The sequence below is a fragment of the Salmo salar genome, chromosome 06 (assembly GCF_965601325.2).
Source record: "Salmo salar chromosome 06, fSalSal1, whole genome shotgun sequence".
In the NCBI taxonomy this organism is placed as follows: Eukaryota; Metazoa; Chordata; class Actinopteri; order Salmoniformes; family Salmonidae; genus Salmo; species Salmo salar.
Genome location: NC_138296.1, coordinates 99,298,688 through 99,321,906, shown reverse-complemented (window position 1 = coordinate 99,321,906; position 23,219 = coordinate 99,298,688). Strand labels below are relative to the sequence as shown.

The 23,219-nt window shown below is 39.5% G+C and overlaps 1 long non-coding RNA gene across 1 annotated transcript; it reads left to right on the top strand.

The window, feature by feature from the left end:
* Positions 1 to 1,880: 1,880 nt before the first annotated feature.
* Positions 1,881 to 22,268, top strand: LOC145879766 (uncharacterized). The gene is made up of 3 exons (XR_014392522.1): positions 1,881 to 1,981; positions 5,731 to 5,832; positions 19,633 to 22,268. It is a non-coding gene; the product is annotated as an uncharacterized LOC145879766 (long non-coding RNA).
* The last annotated feature ends 951 nt before the right edge of the window (positions 22,269 to 23,219 follow it).

Here is a 23,219-nt window from a genome sequence, read left to right as displayed (position 1 = left end):
AGCGTCTAGACCCCTAAACCCATCCGCCCACTCCACTACCGAAACCGGCTGCCCAACAGGAACATGGACATGTTAATCAACGTTTAACTGAAACAACCGGTTATTGTTTAAACTGTAACGATGTGATATTAATGTGCAGACTGTGTTATCATGATAACCAGTCACCACAGACGCTGCTACAGACAGACCGACAGATAGGCAGGCCAGTTAGACGCCGTTATTGACTCTTAGTCTTAAATTAGCAAACTATTTATCCATCTGTTCCTGCAGATCTCAGGCCTATCGCTGAATAACCACCACTCTCTCATCTCAACAATATTATTCTACATCTCTTCTAAATTATATCATAATCAAATGAGAATTTACAACCACAAAACAAGATAATGAAACGCACACATTATGCAAGGTTTAATAAATGTTTTTTTTTAAATATAAAGTTCTCAAGGCCCTCATGTCCATGAGCAAATTAAGTAATTCGATTGTTTTGCCTCGAGGCTTGATGAAACCTCCGCGCGATTGAAGGCCAGTTGTCGCATGTGAGGATTAAGCTTTCCACCCGGCAGAGCGCGCTGTGTGTGCAAGAGGCACCAGTTGCGTAGTAGACGGTGCTAATAGGGCTTAGCTCCTGGAGCAGCCTCACCGACAGGGCGGGAAGCGCAGCGCCAGATGCGCAGTGAGATCGAGCCTGGCCCGGCCCCATCTGCTGCTTCGCAAGGCTCGGAGAGACTTGAGCTCCAACTCTCAGCATCTCAGCGGCAGAGAAATGAACAGTCAGAAATACAGGCTGAACTCATAACATATAGCCTACTGTAAAAATAAACTACTATAACACTATACTACTAGGTTATACTATAATAACTATTACAGTGTATTATATATCGGCTAATACAGTTAACCATGCCTATCAACATCCCATTGAGGTTGAACCGTAAATCATCTCATAAACGATCAATTCCGTCTGACATTAATACATTTACAACCATTGAATGATACAAATACGAACCAATAGGTCTACTATATGATACATATACTAGCCTATACTATTCATGATAAATATACTAGCCTATACTATTCATGATAAATATACTAGCCTATACTCTTCATGATAAATATACTAGCCTATACTATTCATGATAAATATACTATCCTATACTATTCATGATAAATATACTAGCCTATACTATTCATGATAAATATACTAGCCTATACTCTTCATGATAAATATACCAGCCTATACTATTCATGATAAATATACTAGCCTATACTATTCATGATAAATATACTAGCCTATACTATTCATGATAAATATACTAGCCTAAACTATTCATGATAAATATACTAGCCTATACTATTCATGATAAATATACTAGCCTATACTATTTTTGATAAATATACTAAATAGTCTTACTTTAGACATTAAAGAGACATTTTAAGAATTTTGATTTTAAGGGTCAACATTACTTGAAAGAAAATGTCACCAATTTTATTGGAGAGCGATAAAGACCCTGCGTCTTAATGTTCCCACTGAGATGAGATAGTATTATGAACTTGTCTTACAACTCTTGAGTTGTTTTGTTGCTAAAACCTCTATGCTTCCTTCCATTGGGAACATTTACAGACCACTAATCAAATAGATTGGTTTAGTGGAAAACACTTGGTAAAAGCCTATAGGCCGAGCTGAACATTTTTCAACACAGATATTATGTTTATAAATACAGTTGAACCATATTTTTGCAGGCTTTGGAGCAGGCTTAGTTTTGTCAATATGTCAACTTGCTTGTATCTGTCCCAATTCAAATAGATAAAAAAAAATAGAAATGCCATATGGTTTCATCTCGCCATCCTTTCTCCTCTCTTCTTCCCTGTTTATATCTAAATAGGAGGGGCCTACTGACGTTCCAGTCGGAAACAGTGTTGTTTCAGTTTCCAGCAGGGAAGTTAAGTTATTCAGGAAGCCTGGAAAATGCTTCACATGATTAGGGTATGTGTTATTATTATTGACATTTTTATGTAACTAGGCAAGGTTATTTAACTATGCTGAATTTATTTATTTATTCATTTATTTAGGCATATTTGTATTCAGGTGACAGAGACAGTAGCCTACAAATTAATCCACATTTCAACATATACATTTTTTATGGTTAAATCAGGTTAAAATTATATGAGCAATAGGTTACAAATTTGGTCAATCAACAATATCAACACTAGCGGGAACTACACATTACCGTACAATTGGCCTACCATAAGAGTAGAATTACTATGCTAGAAATACGTAAAAACAGACAGCAATACAATCGAATAAAAAAATACAGATTTAAGAATAGATTTTAAATGAATAATTTGTAGGGCAGGCTATATTTAACGATTTATAAACGCCTTTGTAGGCCTATAGATTGTATATTAATGTGTTGTATTCAACGGTGTGTTGAGGACTGTGTTGTGCTGTGAACTGTTATGCCCATGTGGCGAAGTTGTAAACTAAGTCAGACACCGGGTTTATATGGCCACAAGAGTCCATTAGGCTACCTTTGCAGCGCATGCAGCGCCAGCCCAAATAAGAGTCTTGGTCAGAGTGTCAGTTATTATTAGGCGACATAACAACCCGCCATGACAACAGCCTGGCTTTAATTAAGGCTACATAACAACCATCCGTAAATAAAAGCCTGGCCATAACGCAACATAACAACCCGCCACAACAACATCCTAGCCTGACCTGCAGAGCCTAGTGATGGGATGTTAGGGGAGGGGGGTCATTCAGACGCAATGTTTGGTTTATTTACAAATTCCACTCAATTAATTTCACAGGGCGCTAGGAGTGGAGCAGGAAACAGGTGTTCGGTATTTAAATGAAGCCTGTTGCTGCAGAGCCTTTCAGCCAGAGTTTCTTATATTAGGCTGTAGGCCTAGTGTAACGATATAAGCCATTCATTATTTACACACACCAACAGACCAAATATAAACACATAGGCCTACAGAGAAAAATGTCTCATTAGTAGTGAAGATTCTTCTTTTTATTTGTAGTTAGGATGTTTTATTATTTGAATTAAGAAATCAAATCAAAGGCTACAGAGTTTAGAGCAGGTTTAACAGGTGCAGCGAAATGCGTAGTGCTCGCTCCCTCAACAATGCAGTAGGCCTAGATTAATCATTAATTATCAAAGTGCCTTAGATTTAGTCCAAACCATGAAAATATATCTTGGTTCCTGACCCTCTTCCAGGCTGGCTAGGCCTATTGAAACTCCAAACCCTACTAGCCTTCACCAGCAACCTCACCCATAGGCACTCCTCAGTTATAGTCTCATAACCTTAACGCCATCATGTCGTCGTTATAAGGGGATGCCAGTAAGCCTGGGCAGCCAGCCGTTCACGGCCTTGTCACAGTACTGTATCTGAGGGCTCCGAAGTATCCCGGAGACCAGGGATCTCCCTTTATTAAAATAAAATTGTATTGCATTTGTCACATGCGCCGAATACAACAGTGAACCGTGAAATGCTTACTTACAAGCCCTTAACCAACAATGCAGTTCAAGAAATAGTTAAGAAAATATTTACTAAAGAAACTAAAGTAAAAAAATAAAAGTAACACAATACAAGTACAAACAATAACGACGCTACATACGGGAGAAGAACATCAGACATCAAAAACAAGATAACATCCGGGCTACAAGCTACTGGTATCATGAATATTTGTCTACTTCATTAACAACACACTACTGGTATCACTAACCGTTTGTCTACTTCATTAACAGAGTTATTGTTGTTCATTGTTCATTTAATTACTGCCCCATTCAGTCCTTTCAGACCAGACACGTGGCAGCTGCGATAATTAACAAAAGAGTGCAGAAAAAGGCCGATCTGCTCCCACTCAGACGCCAACAGACTTGCAACAGCCGGTCCAAGTTGAATTGATTTGTTGGTTTCAGATTTAAAACTTTTTACGCATTTTCATAAATGATCATGCTAAGATTAAATTAATTTGATCAAATTGAATTGATCAGACATCATCCATTAGACTAGTCATGACAAGCCTGGATCTATAGCCTGTTGATGGAATATTAAAGAGCTTCATGGGAAATTGGGAATGTCCTGGTTAAATCGGCCCAAATAACACATTGATATAAAACCCCACTGGCCACAGACGTTAGTTCAACATATAGTTTTTATTTCCGTTTGGTTGAGTTTTGAACTAATGTGAAATCAACGTGAAATCAACCAAATATTTCACCATGTCATTGTATTAGGTTAACAGTTGGGTGAAAAAATACGAAATGACCTTGCATTGATGACTTTTTGCAAATCCAATCAGTTTTAAATCATGTTGATTCAACATGTTTATATAAACATCCTCTTTTGTTTTTTGTTTTGTCAGTGAAATGGGCTCCACAAAAATCAGTTGTTCAGAAAGGACAAAAGAAAAGTTAAGGTCCATTACAAGGTTTGCATGTCAGCCCAGGTAAATAAAGATGAGCTGTAAGGCTGCTGGTTTCAGATTCTAGGTACCATCTTCTGCCGTTGTGCCCCTAAGCAAGGTGTTTCTTCCTCCATAGTTTGTGGTTGTGTCTACCTTGGGGTTTGGTAGCAGGATACTAACTACAGAACTACAAACCAACTACTATACCAACTACATACCAACTACATACAAACTGTTATACCAACTGCTATACCAACTACATACCAACTACATACCAACTACATACCAACTACATACCAACTGTTATACCAACTAAATACCAACTACATACCAACTGCATACCAACTGTTATACCAACTACATACCAACTACATACCAACTACATACCAACTACATACCAACTACATACCAACTGCTATACCAACTACATACCAACTACATACCAACTACATACCAACTACATACCAACTGTTATACCAACTACATACAAACTGTTATACCAACTGCTATACCAACTACATACCAACTACATACCAACTACATACCAACTACATACCAACTGTTATACCAACTACATACCAACTACATACCAACTACATACCAACTGTTATACCAACTACATACCAACTGTTATACCATCTGTTATACCAACTACAGAACTACATACCATCTGTTATACTAACTACAGAACTACATACCAACTGCTATACCAACTACATACTAACTACATACCAACTACATACCAACTGTTATACCAACTACATACCCAACCCTGACCACTACCCAACTCCCCGTTATACCAACTACATACCAACTGTTATACCAACTGTTATACCAACTACATAACTACATACCATCTGTTATACCAACTACATAACTACATACCATCTGTTATACCAACTACATAACTACATACCAACTGTTATACCAACTACATAACTACATACCAAGTGTTATACCATCTGTTATATCAACTACATAACTACATACCAACTGTTATACCAAATGTTATACCAACTACATAACTACATACCAAGTGTTATACCAACTACATAACTACATACCAAGTGTTATACCAAATGTTATACCAACTACATAACAAATGTTATACCATCTGTCAGGTTTGTGGAAGTGAACCACATTCCATCAAGTCCCATAAGCACATACAGCACTGATCAGAATATTCAAGTGTGTGTGTTTGTGTGTGTGTGTTGATGTTGTAAGTTGAACTGTTTTAACATTTGTAATTAGAACTACATAACTACATATCAACTATTATAACAACTGTTGTACCAATTAGCTACATATCTACATTACAGATAATACCCACCACTGCGACCTGTATGCTCTTGTTGGCTGACCCTCGCTTCATATTCGTCACCAAACCCACTGGCTCCGGGTCATCTATAAGTCTTTGCTAGGTAAAGCCCCGCCTTATCTCAGCTCACTGGTCACCATAGCAGCACCCACCCGTAGCACGCGCTCCAGCAGGTATATCTCACTGGTCACCCCCAAAGCCAACTCCTGCTTTGGCCGCCTTTCCTTCCAGTTCTCTGCTGCCAATGACTGGAACGAATTGCAAAATTCACTGAAGCTGGAGACTCATATCTCCCTCACTAGCTTTAAGCACCAGCTGTTAGAGCAGCTCACAGATCCCTGCACCTGCACATAGCCCATCTGTAAATAGCCCATCCAACTACCTCATCCCCATATTGTTATTTATTTTTTTGCACCCCAGTATCTCTACTTGCATATTTATCTTCTGCACATCTATCACTCCAGTGTTTAATTGCTAAATTGGAATTACTTCGCCACTATGAACTATTTATTGCCTTACCTCCCTAGTCTTATCTCATTTGCACACACTGTATATATATTTTTTCTATTGTGTTAATCACTGTACGTTTGTTTATTCCATGTGTAACTCTGTGTTGTTGTTTGTGTCGCACTGCTTTGCTTTATCTTGGCCAGATCGCAGTTGTAAATGAGAACTTATTCTCAACTGAACTACCTGGTTAAATAAAGGTGAAATAAAAATAAAATATACAAACTACATAACTACATACAACTGTCTTACCAACTAGCTATATAACTACATATTAACTGTTATACCAACTACAAAACTGCATAGCAACTGTTGTACCAGTTGTTTTTTTGAAAATGTATTACAAATAAAAAACCTAAATACCTTTTTTACGTAACATTTCAGACCCTTTGCTATGAGACTCACAATTAAGCTATGGTTCCATTGATCATACCTGAGATGTTTTTACAACTTGATTGGAGTCCACATGTGGTCAATTCAATTGATAGAACATGATTTGGAAAGGCACACACCTGTCAATATGAGGTCCCACAGTTGACAGTGCATGTCAGAGCAAAAACCAAGTCATGACGTTGAAGGAATTGTCCATAGAGCTCCGAGACAGGATTGTGTCGAGGCACATATCTGGGGAAGGGTACAAAAATATTTCTGCAAAATTGAAGGTCCCCAAGAACACAGTGGCCTCCATCACTGTTAAATGGAAGAAGTTTGTAAGCAGAAAGGCTCTTCCTAGAGCTGGCCACCCGGCCAAACTGAGCAATCGGGGGAGAAGGGCCATGGTAAGAAAGGTGACCAAGAACCCGATGGTCACTCTAACAGAGCTCCAGAGTTCCTCTGTGGTGATGGGAGAACCTTCCAGAAGGACAACGTTCTTTGCAGCACTCCACCAATCAGGTCTTTATGGTAGAGTGGCCAGACGGTGGCCACTCCTCAGTAAAAGGCACATGACACCGCACTTGGAGTTTGCCAAAAGGCACCTAAAGGACTCTGGAGGAAACCTGGCACAATCCCTACAGTGAAGCATGGTGGTGGTAGCATCATGCTGTGGGGATGTTTTTCAATGGCAGGGACTGGGAGACTAATCAGGATCGAGGGAAAGATGAACGGAGCAAAGTACAGAGAAATACTTGATGAAAACCTACTCCAGAGTGATTAGAACCTCAGAATGGTGCGATGGTTCACCTTCCACCTGGACAACGACCCTAAGCACACAGCAAAGACAACGTGTGAGTGGCTTTGTGACAAGTTTCTGAATGTCCTTGAATGACCCAGCCATAGCTCGGACTTGAACCTGATCGACCGTCTCTGGAGAGACCTGAAAATAGCTGTGCAACGACGCTCCCCATCCAACCTGACAGAGCTTTAGAGGATCTGCAGAGAAGAATAGGAGAACCTCAATACAGATGTGCCAAGCTTGCAGCGTCATACCCAAGAAGACTCGTGGCTGTAATTGCTGCCAAATGTGCTTGAACAAAGAATTGAGTAAAGAGTCTGAATACTTATGTAAATGTGATATATATATATATATATATATATATATATAGTTGTTATGTCATTATGTAGTTGGTATAACAGTTGGTATAACAGTTGGTATAACTACATAACAACTGTTATACCAACAACTTAACTACATAACAACTGTTATACCACTTAGATACATAACTACAAACCAACTGTTATACCACTTAGATACATAACTACAATCCAACTGAACTAGCCAACTGTTATACCAAATGTTCTACCAGCTACATAACTACATTTCAACTGTTTTACCAACTACAAAACTACAAACCAACTGCTGTTCCAGTTGTTTTTCCAAAATGTTATAACTACATATAACTATAACTACCCAAAATACAGGTGTGACAAGCTTGTAGCGACATACCCAAGAAGACTAAAAGCTGTAATCGCTGAATGTGTCTGAATGCTTATGTAAATGTTAAATAAATATTTTCTTAATTTATTAAATTTGCAAAACTGTCTAAAAACCAGTTTTTGCTTTGTAATTATGGGTATTGTGGGTAGATTGATGAGGGGAAAAAACTATTTAAGCCATTTTAGAATAAAGATGTACTGTAAATAAATGTGGAAATAGTCAAGGGGTCTGAGTACTATCGAATGCACTGTATGTACAGTACCAGTCAAAAGTTTGGACACACCTACTCATTCCAGGGTTTTTCTTTATTTTTATATTTTCTACATTGTAGAATAATAGTGAAGACATCAAAACTATGAAATAACACATATGGAAACATATAGATAAAATGGTGCCGGAAGAATAAAATGGCGGTGGAAGAAATGGCAGCAGTGTTACGGCGCCCAACCAATTGTTCTATTATGTGTTTTATTCGTGTTATTTGTAACTTATTTTGTACATAATGTTTCTGCAACCGTATCTTACGGCAAATAAAGAGCTTCTGGATATCAGGACAGCGATCACTCACCTCGGAGTAGACAAAGATTTTTTCTTCAACAAGCAAGACGCACAGGACATTCTCCAAACACCCGACAGGGCCAACATCCCCGTTATTTGCAAGAGGAAGAAACGCAGGTACAGAGGACACAGAGCGGGATGCCTCGTGAGGACCCGCAGAAGGCGAGTGGGAAAGCTGCCATTACGGTCAATATTACTCGCCAACGTGCAATCATTGGACAATAAATTAGACGAGGTACGATCACGAATATCCTACCAACGGGTCATCAAAAACTGTAATATCCTATGTTTCACGGAATCGTGGCTGAATGACGACACAGATATTCAGCTAGTGGGATATACGCTGCACCGGCAAGAGAGAACAGCACACTCTGGTAAGACGAGGGGGGGGGTCTGTGCATATTTGTAAACAACAGCTGGTGCACGAAATCTGAGGAAGTCTCCAGATTTTGCTCGCCTGAAGTAGAGTATATTGTGATAAATTACAGGCCACACTACTTGCCTAGAGAGTTTTCAGCTATACTTTTCGTGGCTGTTGATTTACCACCACAGACAAATGCTGGCACTGAGACCGCACTCAGTCAGCTGTATAAGGAAATAAGCAAACAGGAAACCACTCACCCAGAGGCGGCGCTCCTAGTGGCCGGTGACTTTAATGCAGGGAAACTTAAATCAGTTCTACCTAATTTCCATCAACATGTTAAATGTGCAACCAGAGGGAAAAAAATTCTAGATCACCTGTTCTCCACACACAGAGACGCGTACAAAGCTCTCCCTCACCACAACTCTATCCTCCTGATTCCTGCTTACAAGCAAAAATTAAAGCAGGAAGCACCAGTGACTAGGTCAATAAAAAAGTAGTCAGAAAATAGTCAGAGGAAGCAGATGCTAAACTACAGGACTGTTTTGCTATCACAGACTGGGACATGCTCGGGGATTCTTCTGATGGCATTGAGTACACCACATCAGTCACTGGCTTTATCAATAAGTGCATTGAGGACGTTGTCCCCACAGTGACTGTACGTACATACCCCAACCAGAAGCCATGGATTACAAACAACATTCACACTGAGCTAAAGCCTTCCCTGTAGCTCAGTTGGTAGAGCATGGTGTTTGCAACGCATGGTGTTTGCAACGCCAGGGTTGTGGGTTCGATTACCACGGGGGGCCAGTCCAGGGAGAAAAAAAAATGTATGAAATGAAATGAAATGTATGCATTCACTACTGTAAGTCACTCTGGATAAGAGCGTCTGCTAAATGACTAAAATGTCTAAAGGGCAGAGCACCATTTTCCCAGAAACCCTAGACCCACTCCAATTTGCATACCGCACAAACAGATCCACAGATGCAATCTCTATTGCACTCCACACTGCCCTTTCCCACCTGGACAAAAGGAACCCCTATGTGAGAATGCTATTCATTGACTACAGCTCAGTGTTCAACACCATAGTGCCCTCAAAGCTCATCACGAAGCTAAGGATGCTGGGACTAAACACCTCCCTCTGCAACTGGATCCTGGATTTCCTGACGGGCCGCCCCAAGGTGTTGAGGGTAGGTAGCAACACATCTGCCATGCTGATCTTCAACACTGGAGCCCCCCAGGGGTGCGTGCTCAGTCCCCTCCTGTACTCCCTGTTCACCCATGACTGCATGGCCAGGCACGACTCCAACACAATCATTAAGTTTGCAGATGACACAACAGTGGTAGGCCTGATCACCGACAATGACGAGACAGCCTATAGGGAGGAGGTCAGAGACTTGGCCGTGTGGTGCTAGAATAACAAGCTATCCCTCAACATAACCAAAACTAAGGAGATGATTGTGGACTACAGGAAAAGGAGGACCGAGTACGCCCCCATTCTCATCGACGGGGCTGTAGTGGAGCAGGTTGAGAGGATCAAGTTCCTTGGTGTCCACATCACCAACAAACTAGAATGGTCCAAACACACCAAGACAGTCGTGAAAAGGGCACGACAAAGCGTTTTCCCCCTCAGGAAACTAAAAAGATTTGGCATGGGTCCTCAGATCCTCAAAAGGTTCTACAGCTGCAACATCGAGAGCAGCCTGACTGGTTGCATAACTGCCTGGCACAGCAATTGCTCGGCCTCCGACCGCAAGGCACTACAGAGGGTAGTGCGTACGGCCCAGTACATCACTGGGGCTAAGCTGCCTGCCATCCATAACCTCTACACCAGGCGATGTCAGAGGAAGGCCGTAAAAATTGTCAAAGACCCCAGACATAGACTGTTCTCTCTACTACCGCATGGCAAATGGTACCGGAGTGCCAAGTCTAGGACAAAAAGGCTTCTCAACAGTTTTTACCCCCAAGCCATAAGACTCCTGAACATGTAATCAAATGGCTACCCAGATTATTTGCATTGTGTGCCCCCCAACCCCTCTTTTACGCTGCTGCTACTCTCTGTTTATCATATATGCACGGTCACTTTAACTATACATTCATGTACATATGCACATACTACCTCAATTGGCCCTACCAACCAGTGCTCCCGCACATTGGCTAACCCGCCACCCATCACCCGCCAACCCCTCTTTACGCTACTGCTACTCTCTGTTCATCATATATGCATAGTCACTTTAACCATATCTACATGCACATAGTACCTCAATCAGCCTGACTAACCGGTGTCTGTATGTAGCCTCGCTACTTTTATAGCCTCGCTACTTTTATAGCCTCGCTACTGTATATAGCCTCGCTACTGTTTTTCACTGTCTTTTTACTGTACGATCTGTACGATCTTTGTCCCCATGTGCAGTTGCGAACTGTAGTCTGGCTTTTTTATGGTGGTTTTGCTGCAGTGGCTTCTTCCTTGCTGAACGGCCTTTCAGGTTATGTCAATATAGGACTCATTTTACTGTGGATATAGATACTTTTGTACCTGTTTCCTCCAGCATCTTCATAAGGTCCTTTGCTGTTGTTCTGGGATTGATTTGCACTTTTTGCACCAAGGTACGTTAATCTCTAGGAGACAGAATGCGTCTCCTTCCTGAGCGGTATGATGGCTGCGTGGTCCCATGGTGTTTATACTTGCGTACTGTTGTTTGTACAGATGAACATGGTACCTTCAGGCATTTGCAAATTGCTCCCAAGGATGAACCAGACTTGTGGAGGTCTGCAATTTTTGTGGAGGTCTTGGCTGATTTCTTTTGATTTTCCTATGATGTCAAACAAAGAGGCACTGAGTTTGAAGGTAGGCCTTGATATACATCCAGAGGTACACATCTCATCATTTTCTGGAATTTTCCAAGCTGTTTAAAGGCACAGTCAACTTAGTGTATGTAAACTTCTGACCCACCGGAATTGTGATACAAAAATTATAAGTGAAATAATCTGTCTGTAAACAATTGTTGGAAAAATTACTTGTGTCAAGCACAAAGTAGATGTCCTAACCAACTTGCCAAAACCATAGTTTTTTAATAAGAAATTTGTGGAATGGTTGAAAAACGAGTTTTAATGACTCCAACCTAAGTGTATGTAAACTTCCGACTTCAACTGTATGTATATTATATGTATAGGAAGTAGAGGCAAGAGAACTGTTGAAGATACATATGGTGCATAGGATGTAATAATAGAAAAGTCTACATGGACTGATAATAGCATGAGTGTTATTGTTATTGTAGGCATTTAGAATCGTTAAGATGCACATGCGGGGGAGGGGTTGTGGATGTAAATACCTACGTCCATCACCACCTGTCGGATCTACAGGTAGAGGATAACATGTCTCATTAGTAACGAGGATAACATGTCTCATTAGTAACGAGGATAACATGTCTCATTAGTAACGAGGATAACATGTCTCATTAGTAACGAGGATAACATGTCTCACAGGATAACATGTGTCATTAGTAACGAGGATAACATGTGTCATTAGTAACGAGGATAACATGTCTCACAGGATAACATGTCTGATTAGTAACGAGGATAACATGTCTCATTAGTAACGAGGATAACATGTCTCATTAGTAACGAGGATAACATGTCTCATTAGTAACGAGGATAACATGTCTCATTAGTAATGAGGATAACATGTCTTACAGGATAACATGTCTCATTAGTAACGAGGATAACATGTCTTACAGGATAACATGTCTCATTAGTAACGAGGATAACATGTCTCACAGGATAACATGTCTCATTAGTAACGAGGATAACATGTCTTACAGGATAACATGTCTCATTAGTAACGAGGATAACATGTCTCACAGGATAACATGTGTCATTAGTAACGAGGATAACATGTCTTACAGGATAACATGTCTCATTAGTAACGAGGATAACATGTCTCATTAGTAACGAGGATAACATGTCTCATTAGTAACGAGGATAACATGTGTCATTAGTAACGAGGATAACATGTCTCATTAGTAACGAGGATAACATGTCTCATTAGTAACGAGGATAACATGTCTCATTAGTAACGAGGATAACATGTCTCATTAGTAACGAGGATAACATGTGTCATTAGTAACGAGGATAACATGTGTCATTAGTAATGAGGATAACATGTGTCATTAGTAACGAGGATAACATGTCTCATTAGTAACGAGGATAACATGTCTCATTAGTAACGAGGATAACATGTCTCATTAGTAACGAGGATAACATGTCTCATTAAATAAAAACATGATAACACGTCTCATTAGTAATGAGGATAACATGTCTCATTAGTAATGAGGATAACATGTCTCATTAGTAACGAGGATAACATGTGTCATTAGTAACGAGGATAACATGTGTCATTAGTAATGAGGATAACATGTCTCATTAGTAACGAGGATAACATGTCTCATTAGTAACGAGGATAACATGTCTCATTAGTAACAAGGATAACATGTGTCATTAGTAACGAGGATAACATGTCTCATTAGTAATGAGGATAACATGTCTCATTAAATAAAAACATGATAACATGTGTCATTAGTAACGAGGATAACATGTCTCATTAGTAACAAGGATAACATGTCTCATTAGTAACGAGGATAACATGTCTCATTAGTAACGAGGATAACATGTGTCATTAGTAACGAGGATAACATGTCTCATTAGTAACGAGGATAACATGTCTCATTAGTAACGAGGATAACATGTCTCATTAGTAACGAGGATAACATGTCTCATTAGTAACGAGGATAACATGTGTCATTAGTAACGAGGATAACATGTGTCATTAGTAATGAGGATAACATGTGTCATTAGTAACGAGGATAACATGTGTCATTAGTAATGAGGATAACATGTCTCATTAGTAACGAGGATAACATGTCTCATTAGTAACGAGGATAACATGTCTCATTAGTAACGAGGATAACATGTCTCATTAGTAACGAGGATAACATGTGTCATTAGTAACGAGGATAACATGTGTCATTAGTAACGAGGTTAACATGACTCATTAGTAATGAGGATAACATGTGTCATTAGTAATGAGGATAACATGTGTCATTAGTAATGAGGATAACATGTGTCATTAGTAACGAGGATAACATGTGTCATTAGTAATGAGGATAACATGTCTCAGAGGTTAACATGACTCATTAGTAATGAGGATAACATGTCTCAGAGGTTAACATGTCTCATTAGTAACGAGGATAACATGTCTCATTAAATAAAAACATGATAACACGTCTCATTAGTAATGAGGATAACATGTCTCAGAGGTTAACATGACTCATTAGTAACGAGGATAACATGTCTCAGAGGTTAACATGACTCATTAGTAATGAGGATAACATGTCTCAGAGGTTAACATGACTCATTAGTAATGAGGATAACATGTCTCAGAGGTTAACATGACTCATTAGTAACGAGGATAACATGTCTCAGAGGTTAACATGACTCATTAGTAACGAGGATAACATGTCTCAGAGGTTAACATGACTCATTAGTAATGAGGATAACATGTCTCAGAGGTTAACATGACTCATTAGCGATAACGAAGACAACATGACTAATCAGTGCAGTTTGATGGTATAAAGTTATTATGTATGTGGAGATATGAAAGGAGAAAGTACTATTCCCAAATATGCTGTTACTAGAGAACACTAGTGTAAAGCAAGTTTAATGGGTTACTAGAGATAAAGTAACATATGAAGAGCATAATGGGTTACTAGATATTTTATCAAGTAACAATAGAAATAGTAATAATATGCAACTGGCATACCCACACATAGATGTATGTATTTAAGAGACATTAACCCTTTCACACGTACAATCACACGGGGTGTGATCGTTCTACAGTGGTCCCTGAAGCGTACGATTGCACCCCGTGTGATTAGAACACTCATTTAGAAGAAGAAGGACAGAGAGAGAGCGCAGTCCCCGAGTGAGAAGGACAGAGAGAGAGCGCAGTCCCCGAGTGAGAGACACTTGTCTCTATTGTCCTGTTTTTGGACATGAATCCCGATGTGAGTCATGTGTCCAAAGGGGGAATTACCAGTCCCCTGGGGCCCTTTGGTAAATATGCAACTATAATTTCTTCACATGCCTGCTTCTAAAAAGGAAATAATCTAAGTTGGTAATGGTTGACAGTTACTCCAAATAGATTGACGGTTTCCCGACCTCTAGTTTTATATGAAGAAGGGTATTGCTGTTGTTTGTTTTTGGCCTGCTTCAATGCAAATCTCACCAGATTGGGTCTGATGGATGGTCGTAATTTCTCCATAAGGATTAATCCTCTGACTCCCTGACCCTACAACTCTGCAGTGAGATCGCCAAGATAATAGGGCAGTTTAAAACAATTTGGGGAAAAAAAACGTTTTCAACTCTGTGTTGATATTCTCTTTGACATTTGCCTTAGTCATTTGTATTAAAATATTGGTGTCACGTCCTGGCCAGTATATAAGGTTAATTGTTTTGTAGTTTGGTCAGGGCGTGGCAGGGGGTATTTGTTTTATGTGGTTCGGGGTGGTGTGTTTGTGTAAAGGGTGTTTGATTTAGTATTTCCGGGTTTTGGTTTATGTTTAGTTAATTCTATGGTTAGTCTAGTGTGTGTGTTTCTATGTTTGGTTGATTGGGGTTGGGACTCTCAGTTGAAGGCAGGTGTTGTCTATCTGCCTTTGATTGAGAGTCCCATATATTAGGGTGTGTTTGTATGTGTTATTTGTGGGTGATTGTTCTGTGTGTAAGCCGTATGCTTTACCAGACTGTTTGTAGTTGTTCGTTCATTCGTTCGTTCGTTCGTTCGTTTCGTTTTGTTATTTTGTATGTTCATTTTTGTAGTTAATAAAAATCAAGATGAGCATACACGTACCTGCTGCGTTTTGGTCCACATTTTCCGACGATGATTTCGTTATATCATCAGAGGACGAAGACAACCGTGACAATTGGTTGTAACAATAATTTGCCATACAGTGAATAATTTGTCTGGATTCCCTCAATCAGAAATGCCCTACACACACACTCTCTCTCTCTCTCTCTCTCTCTCTCTTTATCTCTCTCTTTATCTCTCTCTTTATCTCTCTCTTTATATCTCTCTTTATCTCTCTCTCTCTCTCTCTCTCTCTCTCTCTCTCTCTCTCTCTCTCTCATGGCGAAGGTGACCACAGATGATATTGTCATGACGTGCCCTTGGGGGGAGGATCATAGCGCCCCCCCCCCCTCTCTCTCTCTCTCTCCAAGGTTTTATGACTTAATGACATGTCCTAAATTCCTGGAAGGAACCCTCTCCCCCTTTGGACATGCAGTATGGGGAGAGAGGATTTGACAGTGGAACAAAGAGCTTATCTTTGTTCAACTCCTAATCCCCAAATTGGAGGATTAAACAATATTTCTATTTTTGAGAATGTGGGAATTGTCCGTGGACACTTAAGGGACAGTTATGATGAGTGTGTTTCATTTGGTGATCTCATAAAGGACAGGAAACATACAGAACTGTATCTCTTAAAGTGTACATTTCCCAGCTGTCAGGTTTATATCTAAATATTGTGAAATGTATGTCATTAACTTCTCTAGGGCCGGCGGGACGAAATCGTGCCACCTACGTAACAGCCAGTGGAATCCTGTGGCGCATTATTCAAATACCTTAGAAATGCTATTACTTCAATTTCTCAAACATATGACTATTTTGCACCATTTTAAAGACAAGACTCTCGTTAATCTAACCACACTGTCCGATTTCAAAAAGGCTTTACAACGAAAGCAAAACATTAGATTATGTCAGCAGAGTACCCAGCCAGAAATAATCAGACACCCATTTTTCAAGCTAGCATATAATGTCACATAAACCCAGAAGACAGCTAAATGCAGCACTAACCTTTGATGATCTTCATCAGATGACAACCCTAGGACATTATGTTATACAATACATGCATGTTTTGTTCAATCAAGTTCATATTTATATCAAAAACCAGCTTTTTACATTAGCATGTGACGTTCAGAACTAGCATACCCCCCGCAAACTTCCGGTGAATTTACTAAATTACTCAGGATAAACGTTCACAAAAAGCATAACAATTATTTTAAGAATTATAGATACAGAACTCCTCTATGCACTCGATATGTCCGATTTTAAAATAGCTTTTCGGTGAAAGCACATTTTGCAATATTCTAAGTAGATAGCCCGGCATCACAGCGCTAGCCATTTAGACACCCAGCAAGTTTAGCACTCACCAAAGTCAGATTTACTATAAGAAAAATGTTATTACCTTTGGTGTTCTTCGTCAGAATGCACTCCCAGGACTTCTACTTCAATAACAAATGTTGGTTTGGTCCCAAATTATCCATTGTTATATCCAAATAGCGGCGTTATGTTCGTGCGTTCAAGACACTATCCGAAAGGGTAAAGAAGGGTGACGAGCATGGCGCATTTCGTGACAAAAAAATTCTAAATATTCCATTATCGTACTTCGAAGCATGTCAACCGCTGTTTAAAATCAATTTTTATGCAATTTTTCTCGTAAAAAAGCGATAATATTCCGACCGGGAATCTGCATTTAGGTAAACAGACGAAAGAAAATAAAGCATGGGGTCGACTCGGGCACGCGCCTAAGCCTATTGTCCTCTGATCGGCCACTTGCCAAAAGCGATAATGTGTTTCAGCCTGGGGCTGCCTCGATATCATTCAGCTTTTTCCCGGGCTCTGAGAGCCTATGGGAGCCGTAGGAAGTGTCACGTTACAGCAAAGATCCTCAGTCTTCAATAAAAAGAGCCAAGATGAACAACAACTTGTCAGACAGGCCACTTCCTGTTTGGAATCCTCTCAGGTTTTTGCCTGCCATATGAGTGCTGTTATACTAACAGACACCATTCAAACAGTTTTAGAAACTTTAGGGTGTTTTCTATCCAAAGCCAATAATTATATGCATATTCTAGTTACTGGGCAGGAGTAGTAACCAGATTAAATCGGGTACGTTTTTTATCCGGCCGTGTCAATACTGCCCCCTACCCCCAACAGGTTAAACATGAAACTATTTGAGAAAAGATGTAATGTGATGTTAACCTTCTAAATTGAGAAAATCTGTTTTTTTCATATAAAGTTAACCAAGTCAGTAAGCACGCCCACGTGAGCATAGACATTACGTTAGCGTCATGGACCAGCCCTTTTCTACACAAGTATAAGAGCCCCGTGACGCAATTCACACGAGACCACGCAAACCACGGTGTAAGCTAAGGTTACAAATGGTTGAATTTCTAAGACCAGAAAACATGCAGCTGAAGCTACGTGTGAAATGGTTTAAAACTACAAGATCTGAAGACCATACCACTTGGAGCATTGGCTACACGGCTGGAAATTGTTAAACTCTGAGACTATCGATCAATACAGAATAAGTGAGAAATTCTAGACGACGAAACTTGTCTTGTCTGCAGCTAGAAATTACGTAAACCTAGAACGAGAATACCAACAACCACCGTAACATCTATCTAAGAACATTCCGGAATGGTACTCTGAAGTATCCATTCTAATCACATACGACTTTGATCATCAGGGAAACACAACCAAAGACTTTTCTGTCAACAGATGGACCAGTGACCACAGAGAGAGACAGCAAGACATACACTTGTAAATATGTAAATTGCAATTTATTCTCGAATGAGCGGTCGTTCATGTAAAGTATTAGCAATTTCTATGAGTGTAGTTATCCACTCTGTTCTCCCGCTCTTTCTCAGTCCCCACGCCTTTCCTTTGTTTACCAACCGTCATATCGGCTTTGGCCACTAGGGACATTTCTATCATGTTATCAACTCATTGTGTTAACCCTAACCCTAACCCTAACGCATTGTGTTAGTAACCAATATCTACTGTTTGTTTGTTATGTATTTCCGTGATTGACTAAGTTAGTTAGAAAATAAACAAGTCAATTTGTATATCACTGATTCATAATTTATGCTCGGGTTTGTGCAGATAACCAAGAATTTTACAACGTTTGGAATGAGACTAAAGGAAGGTAAAGATTAATAATCATTAATAGAAGACAGTACTCGATAAGATATATATCTGAAGAGTTGATTCGGGAAATAGAGACTCTCAAATAAAAATCTGTGGTGCCCCAACTTCCTAGTTAATTAAAGTTTACATTATTAGTTTAATCGCTAAACAATAATTACACCTAGAGAATTGATTTGATGAAATAAGTCTTCAGATTTAATGATAGTCCAGACATGACAGTATCTAGGAGATGGAAGGGACGGTCCCGTGTGGCTCAGTTGGTAGAGCATGGTCTTTGCAACGCCAGCGTCGTGGGTTCAATTCCCACGGGGGACCAGTATGGAAAAACAAAAAAATGTATGAAATATATGCATTCACTACTGTAAGTTTCTCTGGATAAGAGTGTCTGCTAAATGACTAAAATGTAAATAATTTGGCTGTGAACCTCACCCTCTAACTGGCTGAAATAATGTTCACTAAGGTCCTTCACCATTTTTACCATGAGGTCTGAGCCAGCAACCTGTACACAACATCCTGTCGAAGCTATCAACTGCCTTTTCTCTCATTCCTTTTCTCTCAGGAGGGTGACATGAGTCCACGTGGAGTGGAGAGAGATCCCGTCCAAACTTCTGTCATGCTGCTGGTCTACTGGTAGGACTGGTAGGAAAATGGGAAAGACATCATAGACTGTAAAGGACAGTTTTTCTCAGGAGAGAAAAATGAGGACATTTTCAAGGGCCATCCACTTTGAACATGTTCCATTGGGAGGACAAACTGAAACGCCAGAAGAATGAGTGCCGGGAGTGAGGGGGATGGTCAACCATGCCCGTAATGGATTTAAGCTTGTCCAAAATTATTTATTTGGGATATCAGGTTGATTGCGGTGGTCTGCACACTGCGAAATGTAATAAGTAATTTAGGCTAGAAATGCATTGAGATACCAATATGTCATTAACAAGCCACTCACAACTAATGCTCCAGCTGAAAGAAATGCATTGAGATACCGATCTGTCAATAACATGCTACTCGTGACAAAAGCTGTCAGTGCCAGAATCCATAAATTAAATTGTGTAATGAAGCATATGTAACTAAAGTCTTAAGCCATGGTTTTAAAAATTGGATTGTACAACCCAAAATAAAGGGTTTGTAAGTGTATGTGATTTTATGCATTGATATTGTTAACTTACTACTTCGTTTGTAGATTTTTGCTTTATTATGATGATTATGAATGAAACTAAATTCACTCCCATTAACAAAAGTATAACCTTTATTATGATTTATTATAATGATGTATTTTGATATACAGTTGAAGTCAGAAGTTTACATACACCTTAGCCAAATACATTTAAACTTAGTTTTTCACAATTCCTGACATTTAATCCTAGTAAAAATCCCTGTCTTAGGTCAGTTAGGATCACCACTTTATTTTACGAATGTGAAATGTCAGAATAATAGTAGAGAGAACGATTTATTTCAGCTTTTATTTCTTTCATCACATTCCCAGTGGGTCAGAAGTTTACATCGACTCAATTAGTATTTGGTAGCATTGCCTTTAAATTGTTTATTAACTTGGGTCAAACGATGCGGGTAGCCTTCCACAAGCATCCCACAAAAAGGTGGGTGAATTTTGGCCCATTCCTCCTGACAGAGCTGGTGTAACTGAGTCAGGTTTGTAGGTCTCCTTGCTCGCACACGCTTTTTCAGTTCAGCCCACAATTTTTCTATAGGATTGAGGTCAGGGCTTTGTGATGGCCACTCCAATACCTTGACTTTGTTGTCCTTAAGCCATTTTGCCACAACTTTGGAAGTGTGCTTGGGTCATTGTCCATTTGGAAGACCCATTTGCAACCAGGCTTTAACTTCCTGACTGATGTCTTAAGATGTTGCTTCAATATATCCACGTCATTTTCCTCCCTCATGATGCCATCTATTTTATGAAGTGGACCAGTCCCTCCTGCAGCAAAGCTCCCCCACAACATGATGCTGCCACCCCCGTGCTTCACGGTTGGGATGGTGTTCTTCGGCTTGCAAGCCTCCCCCTTTACCTCCAAACATAATGATGGTCATTGTGGCCAAACAGTTCTATTTTTTATTTTTTTATCAGACCAGAGGACATTTCTCCAAAAGTATGATCTTTGTCCCCATGTGCAGTTGCAAACTGTAGTCTGGCTTTTCTATGGCGGTTTTGGAGCAGTGGCTTCTTCCTTCCTGAGTGGCCATTCAGGTTATGTCGATGTAGGACTCATTTTACTGTGGATATAGATACTTTTGTACCCGTTTCCTCCAGCATCTTCACATGGTCCTTTGCTGTTGTCCTGGGATTGATTTGCACTTTTCGCACCAAAGTACGTTCATCTCTAGGAGACAGAACGCTTCTCCTTCCTGAGCGGTATGACGGCTGCGTGGTCCCATGGTGTTTATACTTGCGAACTATTGTTTGTACAGATGAACATGGTACATTCAGGCATTTTAAAATTGCTCCCAAGGATGAACCAGACTTGTGGAGATCTACAATTTTTTTTCTGACGTCTTGGTTGATTTCTTTTGATTTTCACATGATGTCAAGCAAAGAGGCACTGAGTTTGAAGGTAGGCCTTGAAAAACATCCACAGGTACACCTCCAATTGGCTCAGATGATGTCAATTAGCCTATCAGAAGCTTCTAAAGCCATGACATCATTTTCTGGAATTTTCCAAGCTGTTTAAAGGCACAGTCAACTTAGTGTATGTAAACTTCTTACCCACTGGAATTGTGATACAATAAATTATAAGTGAAATAATTTGTCTGTAAACAATTGTTGGAAAAATTACTTGTGTCATGCACAAAGTAGATGTGCTAACCGACTTGCCAAAACTAAAGTTTTTGAATAAGACATTTGTTGAGTGGTTGAAAGACGAGTTTTAATGACTCTAACATAAGTGTATGTAAACTTCCGACTTCCAACAGTACAAACTTCCAACAGTACAAACTGAAATCGAATGCTTATTTTAAAATGTAATCTGGTGGAGGGCACAGAATGTGATCTATAAATGAACATTGGAGATGGTGCCAGACACATGCCGGAACCAACCCTATGAACTATGCCTATAAAACGTGTCTGTAAACAGTATACAGGAGATCTGAAGGGACTGCCACAAGAGAGCTCCTGAAAGACCATGGAGCATTAAGTTTGTTGGAACAGTTAACTGTTAATAAACAATGATTCTTTAAGATCGACATCAAGTGTCCCATGTGTAGACTTTCCACAACACTATGAATCAAATGTTATACCAACTGTTATAACAACTATATGACTAAATACCAACTGTTAAACCAACTACAAAACTACATACCAAATGTTATACTAACTGTTATACCAAGCTGCAAACTACATAGCAACTGTTATACCAACTAACATATTAACTGATAAACAAACCGTCATACCAACTACATACCTACATGCCAATTTTTATACCAACTACATTACTACATACGAACTGTTATTCCAACTGTTATACCAACTACATTACTACATACCATCTGTTATACCAACTACATGACTGCATACCAATTATTATACCAACTACATAACTACATATCAACTGTTATTCCAGTTGTTATGCCAACTGTTATACTAACTAAATATATACAAATTGACTGTTATAACAACTGTTCCACCAACTACATATCTACATACAAACTGTTATAACAACCGTTCCACCAACTACATATCTACATACGAACTGTTATAACAACTGTTCCACCAACTACATATCTACATAGCAACTATTCTATCAGCTACATATCTACATACAACTGTTATATGAATATGAACTACATAACAACATATGAACTATTATATCAACTGTTACACAAGCTACATAACTACATACCAATTATTATACCAACTACATGACTACATTCCAATTATTATACCAACTTCAACACGACATTCCCTCATACCAGCTGTTATACCAACTGTTTCACCAACTACATAACAACAAATCAAATCAAATCAAATGTATTTATATAGCCCTTCTTATATCAGCTGATATCTCAAAGTGCTGTACAGAAACCCAGTCTAAAACCCCAAACAGCAAGCAATGCAGGTGTAGAAGCACGGTGGCTAGGAAAAAGTCCCTAGAAAGGCCAAAACCTAGGAAGAAACCTAGAGAGGAACCAGGCTAT